Genomic DNA, 16,697 nt, shown 5'->3' with positions numbered 1-16,697 from the left:
TTTGCATATTTATAAAAAGACCATTGTTTTTTATTTTATCCCTGTTAAAGTGAACAACATTCCTATTAACCCACAATAATATATTGCTTTTATTATATTAGCACTTCAAACCAGATATAAGTGCCTTGCCTATAGTCTTTATATGTTTATAAAGTCAAAGGAAATTATAAACACAGGAAATATATAGTTAATGAATTTCATATTAATATTAATATAATAAAATAGATGCAATTTTGCTGACTTTACTATCTGTGACAAGAGAGTGCAGTAGTCATAAAAGGACCATACTTTTCTCCCTTGTGTGACAAATTTTTCATCACTTTTCTCTATTCACACTGCACTTAAAACTTCCATTTTATGCTTTTCAATTAACTAGAGGCCCAGCGTATGAAATTGTGTGCGGGTAGGTTCCCTAGCCCTAGCCTACGATCAGGGCCATCTTCTGCCCATTGGCCAGTCCCCAGTCCTGTCCTGCCGCCCACACCCACCCCGATTCCCTCTTCTCCATCTGGCGATCTATCAGAGCCTGTGGGCTCGGGGGAGGGACCTAGAGGTAGTCAATGTACCTCATAGTGACTGGTCGATCAGTCGTTCTGGTCGTTATGACATTATAGTCGCTGGTCTTTTATTATACAGGATCATTCCTGATTTATTATTAATAACTGGAGCAAATAAAATACTTACCAGTTCCAACACTATCACTATGAACACAGAGAAAACCTGGACACTGAAATTGCATATAGTATTTGGAACTTCTGTGTGAATGTGGACTCAAAATATATGTATTAATTGATGGTATATTAAATTTTAAATTACTGTGACTAGTTTATTATAAATAAGACCTGCACAATTAATTATAATATGAAAACACTTGAAATATCTTTAAAAGATATTTTTAGTTTTCCCTGTGGCACTTAATCCAACTAATTTTGTGACTTATTGTACAAGGGTTAAAGCAGCACTATTTCAATTTAAATTACTTTCTTAAGGTATATCTACATTTTGCTTTCTACTTGTACTCATAAAAAACATGTTTGATTTCCACCATTTAGAGTCTGTTGAAATTGAAATAAAAATAAGTAAAAGAGGAATTAAAATACTAATGAAAATGTGGTTTGGGTCTTTTCTAAACTCTGTATTAATACCGCACCACAATTTCTTGTATTAGTGCCCAATAGTCCTCAGACAAAAATTCAGCTTTTATTGACTGGATTTTAGTTCACTTTCCCACCTACTATGAGTGAGACCCTATGCAGGTCACATGAACTATTGAAGTTCAATGTTCATTTTTGTAAAACAGCATCATAGCAAAACCTTTAAACTCTCAAAGCTGCAAGTTTTGAGAATAATTGCCTCATAGGTAGTTGTGTGTAAACTAGCACAGATACTAACTTGTGTTCAACAAATACTAATTATTATTATTTTATCATTATTTACCCAAATACTTTTTAACTCTTGTTGTGAGCATGACTTTGTACTGGGTAGTAGGGGTATAACAATGATCAGTGTAGGCTTTGCCACCCAATAGTCTATATAATTTTTTTAAAAAAAGAGTAATTACAAGTTATTATGAGTAACTGCCATAGCAATATTTCTGAAATATTGTTGAAGTAAAGTAGAAGGACTGACTACATCTAAATGTAAAATGAAGGATGGCTGCATAGAGAATATTTAAAGTAATTCTTGAATGGTGAATAAAAATGTCAAACTAGTAAGTTGTGTTTGTATCACTAAGATGCATAAAGAATGCTTTGAGTAGATACTAGTGCTAAATAGAAATATAATAAGTCCATATCAAAATAAATGCAGTGTTCAAATATCCTTAAAGTAAGATTTTTATTCATATAAATAAACCTAAAACAATTATATTATTAGTTTAAAAATTATCCAAATATTTAATATTGGATAACATAGTATCTAGTGATATTTAAAATTTTATCAGAATAGTTGGTTGCCTTAACTATAAGGTCTATTTGAAATTATTTATTAACATTTCATAAAATATATTTTCCAATATTCCCTAAATCCATTAATTTAATATTATAGCCCAAAGACATTTCAACTCAAAGCTCTCTTAAAATAGCAGGTCCTATGTAATTTTATGATTTAAAAATTGTAAATTCTAAGACTTTTGTATCTTAGAATTAGATGCAATCTTTCAGATCATCTAACATAACACCATTACTTTATAAAGGAAATTGTGGTCTGGCCGAGCTTAGAAAAATCAGTCTTCATATTGCTGCACTAGTGTTCATTTATCTTTCATTTATTCAATATTCACAGGGTCCAAATTATGCAAAGCCTTATATTAGGTTAAAGTAATATAGATAATAAGCGAAACTGGGTTTTCTTTCATGAGAAGTTTATAGTCATACCATCTCAAAAATAGTCATTAAAGTGTGTTTCTCTCCACATAATTTATTTTAACATTGTTTTTCTTATGTGTTGTACTAGAATTACGTTTCTTTTTAATATGTGTGGGCAAGTTCTGTCAGCTGTTAATGAGCAGTCTGGGTAGTTTCTGTTTTCAAGTACAAAACGTGGACCTATTCTTCTGGAAAATTAGACTCTTCTCACATTGAGTTTGGTTCGATTATATTAAGTTCCTAAGTTATTATTTATGGTGAAAATTTAATTTAGATGGCTGTAACCTCTGTGGAGTCTAATATGTGTTATGAGCATTTATAGCCCATTGCCAATGTTTGTTTTGACATAGGGCAGTCAGTTCTTCCATACTGGGTTTAATTGGTAGTGATTACATCAATAAGGTTAAGCATGCTTTTAGCTTAATTCATGGTGTAATTCAAAATTATGAAAAACTGAAATTTTATATGATGTAGAACACCCACCACCGCTACCAATAAGGGCAGATTAAAAGGTAGTTGATTTTTTAAAAATATATTTTTATTGATTTCAGAGAGGAAGGGAGAAGGAGAGAGAGATAGAAACATCAATGATGAGAACGAATCATTTATTGGTTGCCTCCTGTACGTCCCCTACTGGGGATCGAGCCCGCAACCCGGGCATGTGCCCTTGACCAGAATTGAACCTGGGGCCCTTCAGTCCGCAGGACAATGCTCTATCCACTGAGCCAAACCAGCTAGGGCAAAAGGTATTTGATTTTAATAAATGATTTCAATAATCATTTTTAAGTAGAACTTTTTATTATTTTCAACTTCTGGTAAGAATGGCTAATTTTGCATAAAACCAGTCATTTTAGGTTAGTGATTTTAAACCAAACAAAAGCAGGAGTTGTTTTTTTTAATTTTTATCATAAGTTTTTTTTTTTGAGTAAGGTCATCTGAGCATTTACCTTACTCGCAAAAAAGGGAACACAGCAGGCTATTAGACACATGTCTACACTAAATTTTCAGTTTATTTCAGAAGTGACATTCTATAATAGACAAAACCTTGTTCAAAATATTAGACTGTATTATGTGGAAGTAACAGTTTTTGGGTGCCTACTATGTGCCTTTCACAAATAGGCTATTTGGCTACATGTACATTTTTTTAAAAATATTTTACTGTTTGCAAGCAACTAATACTGTGTTCAAAAATTCTGTTAATACTTCTATAGAGCATTAATTTGTAAATCCAGAGCATCTTCATTTTTTTAAGCCATCATAAGAAATACCACAATGTGGAAGTTAATTTATGGATGGTTACTTAATGGATAATGTCTATTATGTGTCAGGGTTTTATTGAACATAGTATCTTTGTGCTAAGTATGTGATGAATTTTAAGAGAAAAATTGATCCAGAATGAGTATGATATGTGGGTAGGAATGAGTTATAACTGTCTTCCAATGTGACAGGTTGTTCTAGGTAAGAGAAGTCAACCTGTTCAGAGTTGTAGAACTTAGTGTATGGTACCACTAAAGAAACAACTAGCTTACTACTATAAATTAGACTCTTCTCACATTGAGTTTGGTTCGATTATATTTAATTTCTAAATCAATAGTCAGATGTCTAAGCATAGCTTGATGGAAAACTTGGGTATTTGGAAAGCATTTAAGCATCAAAGGGTGTTGTAGCAAGATGATTGTTACTGTACCTACTAAACCTGTTTATGAATTTATTCAGAAATATTATATATTAATATATTTGTCATCATCTATAGTCTCTTACTTAATCTTTGAGTTGACAGGGACTTATCAAATTGGATAGCCAGTGTTAAATAAGCAAAGAAGTGGCCAGTGCCACCATCAAGAAAGTTAGAGATTGGCACTCTTCTAATCCCAGTAAATAGGAACTCAGCCACATATGTATTTCCCCCAGGGTCCAGTGCCAACAGAGATACCTTAAATTCCCCAAACTCTCCATTTGAGGATTTAACTCTAGCTTGCCTTTCAGTTAGTGTCCAAGACAAGAGTTATTTTCTTTAAGACCTACCTATCATCTTTCCTCCTTCCTTCTCCTCCCTCTCTCCCTTCCTCCCTCCCTGCCCCGTTCCCTTTCTTTCTCCTTCTTTCCTTTACTCCTTTCATTTTTCTTTCTTTCTGTTCTTATTTTTTCTTGCCTTTCTTTCATTGTTTCTTTCCTTCTTCATCCCTCCTTTCCTTTCCTTGCCTTTCTTATTTATCTCAACAAACATTTTTTGTGTACTTACATGCCAGATTTTCTTCCAATTCTTAACTATCAAACATTGGACAAAATTAAGTAGACCTTGCTTAGTTGAGTTTATGTTAATGTGGGGAGAAAAAGACTATAAGTGAATGAACAGATATCTACCTGATGGTAGCAAGAGCTGTGCAGACAATTAAAACAGGTTATGGCCCTAGCTGGTTTGGCTCAGTGGATAGAACGTTGTCCTGCTGACTGAAGGGTCCCAGGTTCGATTCCGGTCGACACATGCCTGGGTTGCAGGCTTGATACCCAGTAGGGGGTGTGCAGGAGGCAGTCGATCAATGATTCTCTCTCATCATTGATGTTTTTATCTCTCTCTCCCTCTCCCTTCCTCTATGAAATCAATAAAAACATATTTTTTAAAAAAATAAAACAGGTTATGTAATATATGGGTGACCACCTTAGTTTGGATGGTAAAATCAATAAAAACATATTTTTTTTAAAAAAATAAAACAAGTTATGTAGTATATGGGTGACCACCTTAGTTTGGATGGTAGTTTGGATGGTCAGGAAAGGCCTCTTTGAGGAGTTAAAATTTAAACTGAGCCCTAAATAACAGTAAGAAGGCAGCCATGCTAGGATTAGGGGAGAAAGCATATCAGAGAAAACAAGTAGTAAAAACTTGAGTTTTGCTTGAGAAAAAGAAAGCACAGTCTGCCTGGCGCTCGCTCAGTGGAAGTGGGGAGTGGTGACGGTAAGCTGGGAAACTAGCAGAATGAGACCAGAGAGGTAGGCTCTGTGGCCTCGGTAAAGAGCTTCATTTTGACCTAAATGAGATATGAAGCCATTGATGGGCTTTAGTAGGAAAGCGATGTTATTTAATGTAACTCTTTTAAAGCAATCATTTTAGCAGAACTGTAGATAATAAATGACAAGTAATTAAAGGCAGGCGGACAAGTTGGTAAGGCACACAGACATGGAATGAAGAGTTGATGGGGACTTAGAATCTGAGTCAGACTATGCTGCTTTCAAACTTCATTGTGAACACAAATCAGTGTCTGTCTTGCCCAAAGGCAGACTGTGACTTGATGGAACTGGGGTGCAATCTGAAGTTCTGCATTTCAGACAAGATTACAGGTTATGCTGATACACTGCATAACATGAGCATAAATGAGGATGATGAACAAGCAGAGAGAGCGATGCATATCAAATAGTGCCTGCTCCCCCGCCTGGCTCCAGGAGACCATGGTTTCCATTAGAGTAATTGCAATATTGATAAACTATCTCAGATAATATACTACAGCTAGACTTAGAATTCTACAGAAATGAGTTGAATGGTAGCAAACTGATGAATGGAAGGGATATTTTAGGGCAGAAGGATTGTCCTGACTAACTTTAATAACAGTAAATTCGGTCTATCCTTAAGTTAGAACAGATTGAGTTAGTTATGATTTTACTGAAAAGATAAATGAATATGCGAATAAATGATGATGACATTCCCAAGTTAAGTTTTAACTAATCTGTTACTTTTTATTTTTACCCTAAGTTCTATACCTTAAAATTATTTTTAAACTTTTAAACTTTTTAAACTTTTAATATATATATATATACTTCAGGGAGGAAGGGAGAGGGAGAGAAAGAGAGAAACATGAATGATGAGAGAGAATCATTGATTGACTGCCTCCTGAAACCCACAACCTGGGCATATGCCCCTACTGGGAATCTAACTGTGACCTCCTTGTTCACAGGTTGATGCTTAACCATTGAGCTATGCCAGCTGGGCAAAACATTTTATCTTTGAATAATTAAGCATTATCTTCTATTTTATACAAATGGTGAAATTGCATTTGATTGCTGATTAAATTCCCTGGTCCTTCTTTATGAGCTAATGTGTTGATTTTCGTGCATGTTCAGCATAAATAATAATTAATGGAGAAGTTAGCATTTTTAAATAATTATCTGGTTCCATATATTTCTTGTAAGATACTTACTATAATTTATTAAATTAATAATTAATTTTTGAGTAGGGACTTTCATACTGGTAAAGTAAATACATATTTACTACTTAGGTATATTAACTCTTGCATGCTTTATCACTCATAATTTTTTATAGTTCTAATAAATTTTTTATAATTATGCTATTTTGTGGGAAATTGTGGTCAGTGCTAATATTTATAGCAATTTAAAAATATATGTCCTGAAATATACCAATTTATTATTTAAATACATAATTATTTATTGCATATCATGATTATTTTATATTCTACTACTACCTTTCATCACATTTGTGAAGTTGTCAGGACTATGTCCTTCATAAGAGTAAATATATTTATTGTTTCTAATTATTTTACATTTTGAGAATAAGTTGCTGTTAGGAGAAATGAAAAAGAAGTGTTAGAATTTACTTCAGAAGATATTTGTGCATTTTTTATAGGTATTAGATAAAAATACTCTGAATGCCTGAGAACCTTCATGACAATATTAAGCAGTGACAGTTTATTTTTTTCACCAGTGACAAATCTGCAAGTAATGATTTGAACATTTTTATCTAATGCTACCTCTCAAGCCATGCTTTTAATTTATTCTTATATAGATACTAGAGGCCCAATGCACAAAAACTTGTGCACTCGCGGGAGTCCCTTAGCCTGGCCTGTGCCCTCTTGCAGTCCAAGACCCTTTGGGGGATGTCCACCTGCTGGCTTAGGCCTGCTCCCCAGGGGATTGGGCCTAAGCTGGCAGTTAGACATCCCTCTGGCAGTCCGGGAGCCCTTGAGAGATGTCCACCTGCCAGCTTAGGGGGAGTGGGCCTAAAGCTATCAGTCGGACATCCTTAGTGCTGCTGAAGAGGTGGGAGGCGCTCCCACCACTGCCCCTGCGCTTGCAGCTGTCAGCCCAGCTTGTGGCTGAGCGGAGATCCCCCTGTGGGAACTCCCTGACCACCAGGGGGCAGCTCTTGCTTTGAGCATCTGCCCTCTGGTGGTCAGTGTGCATCATAGCAACCGGTCGTTCCACCGTGAGCGTCAATTTGCATATTACCCTCTTATAATATAGGATTTAAAACTTCTGATGGATGATGCTTTTGTTTTGCCTTTGAGTAGATCTTAGGAAGCATATATCTTTTAACATTAACTGGGACCATGAACCTATAACAATGACCTTGTTTCATAAATGATTTTTTTTTTCAGATTTTCAACCCCAATGTTTGATAGTAATAATTAATCAGAAATCTTAGTAGTTTGTTGATGGTTTTAACATACTGCCTCTCAGTTTTTTAGAGAATGGGTAACAAAAAAAAGGAAGATAATAACATGTACGGCAGTAAATTAAAAGGGAAGGTGTACCTTTAAAGATAGGAAATGAAACTGGTTTTGTGTATAATTGACTTCTGCAAATGGTTACCAGACTTATTTACCTTTGAATAATATGGTCACTGTGAATGTGATGCTTGTGACTTTTAAACTTTTTCCCTTTTAAAAATATTTTGAAGGGGCTAGACATTCTATTTGTGCTCAGAGCTGGCGCCAGAGCTGACTCCTCTGCCTTTTGGAGTATGAAGAAATGGTCCTATGTCAGAGACATTTTTATCTTGTTCAGAATTATTTCAGGGCATTTTCACCCACTTTTGCAACAAGCTGCTTCCCTTGCATGTAGTGTTCTAGAGCATATGGCTGCCCTGCTGTGCACAGTGTGAAATCACAATTAAGCTTTAAAATTTTAGGAATAGCAGAGGCTTCATATGTGGCAGAAGAGCATGGTGTTAGATTTGGGGTGCATTGCATAGAATATTTTTCTCTTCATAATTACACCATATTCTAAGTTATGGGCTGTAGTTTTTAGTGTTGATGCTTGATTTTTCTTTGTTTAAAATAGTCTTCAAATGACTTTTTTTTTTGGAATATCAAATGAGATTAACATGACAGAAATTCCTAGATTGTATTTATCCAGACCTCATAGAGGTTCAAACATTTTTCTTCTATTTGGCTTACATAAAGGACACATAGTTCATCAACTCTCCTGAACTTTCCCATTAGAAAGGAATGCAGGCAATGATGATTTTCTTAAGACTATATGATGATTTGAATTTCAGGTAATAGTTGGCTTTTGCTACGCCTTTTTATTTAATTCACACTTTTTAATATAAGTATTAAAAGGCTCCAAACAATGCAGAAAACTTGGCATTATCTGTACATAATCAATGACATAATCAATATTTTTATTCAACATTATATTTAATTAGTTAAGTTGGTTCTGATCTATATTAAGTAAACATGCTGAAGGTCAGATATTGTTGACTACTTCCCTTTTGACATTAATTTGCCTTGATGAAATGAGGACAGGGTACACTAAACCCATCTATTTGTGGTTTTCTAGTATATGCACTTGGGAGTTTGATTGAATATGTACAGTGTTGGTATACACAGTCAGGGGGTAGTACAAATGCTAGGATTGAAATTTCAGAGTCAATGAATGAACATGTTTTGCTAAAATATATATGTAAGACCTTGAATTCTACTTAGCCCTTCTCTATTTTTATATCTGTAGAAAGGAGAGAAATTACCCCATTCTGAGTAGACAGTTGGCATAGAGTACCTATACTTAAGACAGACATTCAATAAATAATACTGCCCCCTTGTGGCAATTTTACAATAAAAGTATGTTCTCCTTATATAAAAATCTCATAAGGTAAAATATATTTAAACAAAGAAAATAGCACATAATTTTAAATATCTTTGGTATCTGATTTTCTTAGAAATAAAGTAGTTTAATGTAATTTTTTTAGAAAATTATGGAAACAACTAATATACAGTTCTAGCTCCTACTATTTATATTCAACTCATGTACAAGTTATACTAATGTGTTGCATTCAGTTCGTCTTGAGTTTCTATTAGCCCCATATTTTTTCTTGCCATTTTTACCCTTAGTTCAGTTATTCTAAACCTCAGTATATCCAACTCACTTGACTTTACTTTTACCTACTTCTTTCTTGTGAATTATCTATGCTTCTTGGGGGGATGGTTTCTAGAAAAGAGCAAATATGTGTGATATCGATCTTCAAAACATTTCCTAGGAAACAAATCACTGTGTTAGGATGATGAGTACTAGCCTCCTATAATCTTACTTGAAACTAATCTTTTGAAGATGATAAGAATGGTTATAGGTAAATTAAGAGATGTTGTTTAATATGGTTCCTAAAAATTCAAGTCTCTAATGATTTCCATGTAACAGCGGTACTAGTATATCCATCAGAGTCCCTTTGGAAACAGTGGAGCAAGAGCTACTCAAGGAGGGTTTACTTACAAGAGGATTATTTCTGAATGAATGCATGTAAAGGAATCACAAGGGATCATGCTATAACCTAGAGTAGCAGCAGCCAGGCTGTTATCATTCCCAACCCATTGGGATGAAGGGAGAGTGATGTTGGACAAAGATATATATATAGTTGTCTGGCTTGAGAGGACTCATTACCTTCAGTGAAGGTTCCTAGTCAATACCTGTCAATGTAATGATGAGGGACACAGTGAAATAATCTTACATTCTTCCCACTCTCCATCCTCCTGCTAGAATTCCCCAGGGGATAAGGGAGTCTGCTGATAGAGTCTAGTGCTTCACAAACTTAAGTGGTAATAAGATTCACCTGGGGATCTTGTTAAGCCATAAAGTCTAAGTCAGTAGTCCTAGGGGGTGGGGGGTTTGATTGTCACTGTTTCTAATAAGCCCCCAGGTGATGCCAGTGCTGCTAGTGCAGTGTCACTGTTTGCGTAGCAGGATACAGTCTATTCATACCAACCTGCTATACAAAGAACGAGGAGAATAGGTCTAGAAAGGAATATGGGCAATATAGAACATAGATGGGTTAAGACACATGCCTTGCTGTCTTCAGTAGCCGTGAATTTAGCAGTATATCCCTGCATCAAATACAGCTATGGGAGCCATCTACACTTGTTTTAAATAGAAGCCAGGTAATGATACAAGACTTCTAGTGAAGAACTTGAAACAGTGGAACTGTTTACCTATAACCATTCTTAAAATCTTCAAAAGGTTATTTTCAAGTAAGATTATAGGTGGCTAGTACTCATCATCCTAACATGGTGGTTTGTTTCCTAGAAAGCACTTGTTGTGCTAGAAAGCATTCTAGTGTACATATGTAGTCTCTGACTTTGAGTGTAAAATAAGTATGTGACATACAATTACTTCATTTATTTGTAGTAAGAATTTTTAAAATTAGGCATTTAGGTATGTTTTGGTTGTAGAGATAATATGAGGACTTCTGCTTAATCTTCACAATTCTCTTAAGGCATCCATGTGAAAATAAGAGACATACTAAGTATCCCCCCCAAAAATGTTAGTCATTTTTCATGTTACGTTTTATAGTGAAATTATCTTTGGTAAAAGTGACTCATAAAAAACACACAGAGAAATTATAAGCAAAGCAAAAAAACTCATTTTTGTTCAAAAGAATATGACATATCAAAATAAAAAAGGGCCTACAGAAGTGAATGGAGGAGGACCTTCATATTTAACTGGAGGACTAAAGATAATAAAAACGTTTATTTGAAACTGTGAGAAAGTGAGAATTAAAACAATTAGATTAAAAGTCTCAGACAGTCTTCAGAAGTGTTAAAAGTGTCTGTAAATCTATCAATGGTAACTCTTGCTATGTAGACATTTTATTTGCTCATTATGAGAATTCACAAAGAGAATATAAAGCCCCCACATTTTTCATCCTGACGTTTTCAGCACACCATAACTGTAGGACCTGTTATGCCAAGCATTGCAGGTACATCTGCTGGTATCTACATAAGTATGATGGATTCCTGAATTTGTTTCATTTCTGAAGGAAAAAAGCCTATATAAAAATTTTAGAGTATTCATTTAAATATTAGTTGTGTGATTTTTCAAAGTTATTTATTCCATCCACTTTCTCTTAAATAAAAGGTAACAAAATCAATTCAATCTCCATTTGTAAAAACTAACAATTTGATTTTATAAAATGTGATGTCTTTTAAAACTCAGCACTTTGTTTAGTTTTCCAAGCAAAAAAAAAAATATACCTATTTTTTAGTCGAAAGTGGTCAAAAAGTAAGATTCCAAAGATTTAGGCTCTGGACTGACTAGACACAAACTTTGAGACCAGGTAACTTCATAATCTTCTTTTATAAAAGTGAAAATAGGCCTGTTACATGAATACCTAAATATATGCTGAATATGCATATGTTCACAAAAGCTAATAAAAGTATAATTTAAGGGCGTTTCTTTATATTCATACAAAATTACTATTTTGACCAATGGATTTGGGAGATTTCTAATTTTATATACAAAATAAAATTTATGCCAGGCCATGGTAGCTCAGTGGTTGAGCGTCGACCTATGAACCAGGAAGTCACAGTTCCATTTCTGGTCAGGGCACTTGCCAGGGTTGTGGGCTCCATCCTCAGTAGGGGGTATGCAGGAGGAAGCCACTCAAATGCTTCTCTCTCATCATTGATGCTTCTATCTCTCTCCCTCTTGCTTCTCTCTGAAACCAATAAAAATATGTAATCAAGTTAGAAATCCAGGGAAAGTTTCTACACAATGAAAAAGACAACACAAAATAATTGAAAAAACTTGTGTATATTACACAACCAATTGGAAAGGCCTCAGAAACTAGCTATATCTTAAAATTGTAACTGATAATAGCAATAATAAAAATAACATTTACTAAACTCTTGCTATTCACTGATTCCTAGAATTTTATTGTAGAATTTAAGCATAATGCGAGAATATATAATTTTGATTTTTTTCAACTAAAAATCGTGCATTACAAAAATTTTATATTTATATTTTATATTTATACATTATATAACAAGAATAAATGCTAGCCACAAATCAGAATTTTAGCATAAATAGAGGTTAGGACTTAAGAAAATATTGGAGTATATGAGCCATATTACTTTTCTCTAGTGATTTTTTTAAAAAGACTATATTACATTTTAAATAATTATAAAGTTGAATGCACATCATTTCTTCCTAAATTTAGCAAAATTTAAATTTGAGAAAATTTTGGATCTTGCATATCTCTAACATGTAAGTTTGTAAAATTTAATTTTTTAGTGCTTTTGAGCATTAGTTGTATTGCTACTTTTATCATCAAATGCTGGCTGGTATTTGTTGAAAGAATTATAAAGCAAATATCAATTTATCAGAAATTTGTGTAGAGTGGTAAACTTTATGTGAAGGATGGTAAAGCAATCACCACAAGAATACTAGCTAGTTTTTACTCTGTGTCCGTATAGTTTCTTGATCTTTCTTCTTCTAAGGACAGGGAAGCAGTGACCAAATAGTAGCCTCCATGATAAATATGTTCTAAAGAACTGTTTTGGTTGAAGCATATGCAGAAAGCCTAGTCTAATATAATGCGGCATATTGTATGTGGAAGCAGATAGAAGTTTGGATGTCATACAGTTTTTTCATTTTGAATAATGATTTTTAAATAAAAATTTAACATGAAATGAGTTTATTATTTATTAATTTATTTAGAAATAACACCTTAAAATGTGCTTTTAAAATTTCTAATGCAATTGATATTAATAAATATAAGCCACGTAAACAAGAAAAAAAAACAAAGCAAAAGAATTGTTTTGTTTTGGCAGTATAGGATATAAGAAAAAGTGTTAAATTGTAATGTTTTTAAGCCCATAACAGGGATCCACCATTTATTTTTTTTTTAAATGATGAAAACTTATCCTCCTAACACAGTCACATACTTCTGTAATTGCTAAACACATTTTAAACTTTGAGATGGAATTGAGAATTCTGATTATATTTGTCTTTCCTTCTTCTTTGGTTCAAATTCTACACCTGAATACTTAGTGGTAAATGAAGGAATCTCTTAAGTAAAACAGAAAAATTAAACAGTGTACCCTGTGTATTATGAGACTAGAACACAGGTCTTCCAACTCTTATTCCAGTGGCGGAAATGCCACAAATAACGCAATGGGTTTTAACATTGTACTGACCTATGTTGGAATTACTAGTTAGTGAGTCAGTAATAAATTACATTTCTTGTTACCAATTTAAACAAATCTGTCAGTAGTGACATGTGCCATCTTTTCAAATTCAAATACACATTAGTTTTAATAACTAAAATGAAAACTAAAAATCATTATATCCCTATAGTTTATTGAGTATAAATATAAAGATAAAATAATAATTCAAGATAACAAGTAGGGATTATTCATCCAGCTTTCATGAGATCAAATGCAGTGGGAGAGAAAGGTATTGTTGTACATTTGAAAAGTTAAACAACAACAAAACAGAGAAGATACAAACCACTTTCTAAAAAAAATTATTTTTCAGAAAAGTTATGATCTGATTTAATCACACATTTGTAATGCAGCTATTGCCACTTCCAAGATAAGTTATTGTAAAAATAAATACTATAAATTTGAAAGGTTAAGGTAATAAAATGAATATTGCATTGCATTCTATTTCTCTTTATTTGTGTTAGAATATCATCTAAGTAGGAAATGAAAGGGTTGGGGATGTTCTGATAACATTTACTAAATAATGCCATAATAAATAAAGGTCTGCCAGACCTTTCCCCACATTATAAAATATTTCTATTATGCTAAAAAATCATGTCAAACCTAAAAAGCAGTGAATACAATAAACAAACATGCTTAGCATTTGAAAACAGGAAGAAAACAAAGGAAGTGGAGGCTTGTGCATGTCTATGTCTTGCATTTAATGAATTTTATTAAACAATTATTAGAACATACATAGTTTCTATGGTTTTAAAAATAGCTGTGAATATAAAAATGCTTCACCTTGAACATTCTTTATCAGTTCCTCCCTTCCTAATTCATGGTTAGTAAAGAAAATTCTTTCCCAAAAATTGCCTTTGTTAAATGAGCCAGAATTTACACCATTTAATTTATTTATTCAATCATACACTCACATGCAAGTACCAGACATGTACAATACTATTCCCTTGTTTCAAAAGTTTTTCTAAATATGTGGTGATAGAAGATGATTTGACTTTGGGTGATGGGCCCACAGTGCAAGACACAGATCACATTCATAAAAATGTACACTTAAAAATTATCTGATCTTATTAACCTCTGTCTCCTCAATGTATTTAGTTTTTAAAAATGTAAACACAGTACACTGGAAGAAATTGAAACATAAAAGACCACAGCATACTTTAATTTATGTTTATGGTAAAATAAATTTTAAATGCTTATTATTGAAATACAACTGTTAAAAATGTCATTTTAATTTTATGTTTAATAGGATTTATAGAAGCCCTAATTGCTTGATCACATGTCAATATTTAATGTATATGCTGTGTAATACACAATAGAATTTACATTTGTATAGCATACACTTCAGATTTAACATTTCATTGATACGTGACTTAGAGCGGGGTCTTGCAATTGGTAATTGAAATATTCATCCTTTTATATATGTGTTCTATTGAAATTATAAAAGCATCCTACGTATGGATATATCATTTAACATTTAACATTTTTGTGAATTTAAACTTTGTTATTTTCAATTTACTCCTTATTGTCTCTTACAATAGATATTCTCTTGGCCTTCTATCTTCTGCATTTGTATTACAATATTTATAATTTTTACTTTCAAAAATATTGATTTTTCTTTTCAATTTAAATTGACAAATGCTTTATAAAGAAAACAGATAAGGTTAAGTCCTATTTCAAACTTTTTGGACCGAGATGACACCTTCTTAGCTAGGTGTTGTCCCTAACCTCACCCAACCAAATATTCAAGTTTAGACGTAAGTACATCACAGAAACGTACCCTTTCTACACACACACACACACACACACACACACACACACACACACAGCTTTTGTAGTGTTCAACATCTCTTATTCCTAGTAACAGCATTATCCAGCTGAGCTCTTTGACCATATGGATTTTTCTTCTGTGGGCTTACAATCTTTTTTAAATTTTTATTTTATTTTTTTTTAGAATCACAGATTTGTGTTGAAGCTACCATGAAATCTTTAGACTCATTTGCAATACTTAAATCTTAAAATGAAGAAAAAAGTAGAGGTAGAATTCCTACTTATAATACATTTTTGAATTGGCAGAAACGACAATTATGCTTCAAAATACAAAATGCAAATTTTGTTAAAAGGAATTTTAAGACAGCTAGAACATTCACAAATGGCAGAAACAAAATTTAGAGCAGTTGAAAACTCCAGTAGAACTAAACTTTAGCCTACCATACGGATGGGTGTGAGGAAGAGAGTTACAACTCAAAGCACAACTTGAGCGAGTTGTAGTCATTTTTACACTATAAATAAAGGGTCATAAATAGCCTCAAAACTATAAAGAGACGAGTGAGCAGTCCTCTGGTCATAGCTTCTTATTTCTAAGAGAAGAAACCAAGCTCTGGCCTGCGTGCTCAGTGGTTAGAGCATGAGTCCCCGTGCACCAAAGGGTCTGTCAGGGGCAGGTATATGGTTGGTTTTATCCAGTCTGGTTGAAGATTGGCCTGTTGGGGTTCTTGCAGGAGGCTGCCAATTGGTGTCCCTCCCTCTCTCCCTCTCTCCCCGCTCCATCCCTTTTTCCCACCCTTCTTCCCTCCCTCCCAGTCTCTCTAAAAAATCAATTGGAAAAATATTAGTGGGTGGAGAGTAACAAAAACTAAAGAAAGAAAAAAAAGAGATCAAGGTAAAAAGGCAGATTTTTGTCTAAAACCACACAACTAATATTTGTTAAGAATCAGGTCTTGCTTTTTTTAAACCTCACTTGAGGATATCCCCCCCACCCCCCATTGATTTCTAGAGAGAGTAGAAGGGAGGGAGGAAGGAGAGAGGGAGAGAGGGTAAGAGGGAGAGAGAGAGAGAGGGAGAGAGAGACATCCATGAGAAACATCAATGGATTGCCTCCCACACAGGGGGATAGAACGTGCCACCACTTGTCCTTTATCAGGAATCAAACCTGTGACCCTTCGGTTCCCTGGGCCAACACTCTGACCATGAGGCCAAACCAGCCAGGGCAAGAATCAGGTCTCTTTAAAATACTGCTCGAGGGATCATTATCCTCTTTTTAAAAAAGTAGTATGGATAGATAGTTATTTGTATATCCCAGGAGCCCATCAGAGCCTGTCTCTACCTT

General features: G+C 33.8%; 1 protein-coding gene across 1 annotated transcript in view; it reads left to right on the top strand.

Moving 5' to 3' along the window:
- The window catches only part of LOC102765647 (CUB and sushi domain-containing protein 3), a gene marked incomplete at its 5' end in the record, with an annotated part of 698,415 nt that overhangs the window by 165,497 nt on the left and 516,221 nt on the right, over positions 1-16,697 (top strand). The gene's annotated exons all lie outside the window — the stretch shown is intronic.

The sequence above is a fragment of the Myotis davidii genome, unplaced genomic scaffold (genome assembly GCF_000327345.1).
Source record: "Myotis davidii unplaced genomic scaffold, ASM32734v1 scaffold713, whole genome shotgun sequence".
In the NCBI taxonomy this organism is placed as follows: Eukaryota; Metazoa; Chordata; class Mammalia; order Chiroptera; family Vespertilionidae; genus Myotis; species Myotis davidii.
The sequence above is the reverse complement of the archived record's forward strand: the minus strand, read 5'-3'. Positions and strand labels throughout refer to the sequence as shown.